Source organism: Aplysia californica, unplaced genomic scaffold (assembly GCF_000002075.1).
Source record: "Aplysia californica isolate F4 #8 unplaced genomic scaffold, AplCal3.0 scaffold00345, whole genome shotgun sequence".
Taxonomy (NCBI): domain Eukaryota; kingdom Metazoa; phylum Mollusca; class Gastropoda; order Aplysiida; family Aplysiidae; genus Aplysia; species Aplysia californica.
The window spans coordinates 466,001-467,172 of NW_004797615.1; the positions used below are offsets into that span (position 1 = coordinate 466,001).

Genomic DNA, 1,172 nt, shown 5'->3' on the forward strand with positions numbered 1-1,172 from the left:
ACAACCGGTACAAGCTAGCTAGCTAGCTAGCTAGATAGATAGATAGATAGATAGAGAGAGAGAGAGAGAGAGAGAGAGAGAGAGAGAGAGAGAGAGAGAGAGAGAGAGAGAGAGAGAGAGAATCTTTGTCCGAAATTATTTTAGTTTAATTCTTAAACGACGTAAGTAAGTTTATTCGGTGGCCACATCACATCATAGCGGACACTTAATACGTCCGAGCTGTAACAAAGTAAATAAATTGTTTGGGTTTATTTAATTTAAGACCCCCTATCAACACTATTGATTATTGACAGACCAAAGGCAATGTTGTGATACATTTCAAACCACCACACACAATTCAGAAACACAAATTTGAGTATTTCATGGAATGCATGTCGTTGCTTGCCGTTTTAAATTTCAGGTAAATTGGACTGAAAAATCTGCATGAAAAATGAAATAACACTTCAAAACGTTTCCGAAACACCGGAATGCGCGTCCTCAAAGAGATATCGCCTCTTGGAATACTACAATGTTATTTAAGAGGTAGGAGGGCTTCCGAATTCATCGTCCTTCTCTGAGAGGACCTAGCCAAGTGGGACATTTCAGGAAACATGCCCTTCCCAAAGACAAAACGTTGGGCCGAGCTGAGGCTCGAACCCCCCAAAACCCACAGGTTCACGATGACGGGTTCTGTATCCTAACCACTAGGCTACCTACACCAGAGGCGAGAGAGACAGTTAAGTGCACATAAATAGTCTACATACTTGTAGTAAAACAGTTACAAGGAGTCTCCAGTTTTGGTCCCAAGAATAATGGAAGCTCGTAACTGTATGGGTTAGAGTTAGGGTTATAGTTAGGGTTATAGTTAGGGGTAGGGGTAGGGGTAGGCGTAGGGGAGAGGTGTATAGGTAGGGGGTTGAGTTAAGGTTAGGATAGTAATCATTGGTGCCAAAGCCAGATTGTCTTCAGTAGCATTCATTTACAATCTTGAGTAGTAGTGAAGTATAGCCCTCCATGTGAGAAAAAAAATGGAAGATGTGATTATAACGTCCCCAAGACTTGGTCACCAAAATAATTTTATTCTATTATTGAACTCTACAGTGGAAATGTACTTTTATAGACTTCCCAGCTTCACAGAAATCACTCTCTTTCTCGGCTTTAATAAGACACATCTGTGTATTGTATTCACACCC

At 40.9% G+C, this 1,172-nt stretch overlaps 1 protein-coding gene across 1 annotated transcript in view; it reads right to left on the reverse strand.

Annotated features, from left to right (window-relative positions):
• The window catches only part of LOC101855119, a gene marked incomplete in the record, with an annotated part of 21,098 nt that overhangs the window by 18,455 nt on the left and 1,471 nt on the right, over window positions 1-1,172 (reverse strand).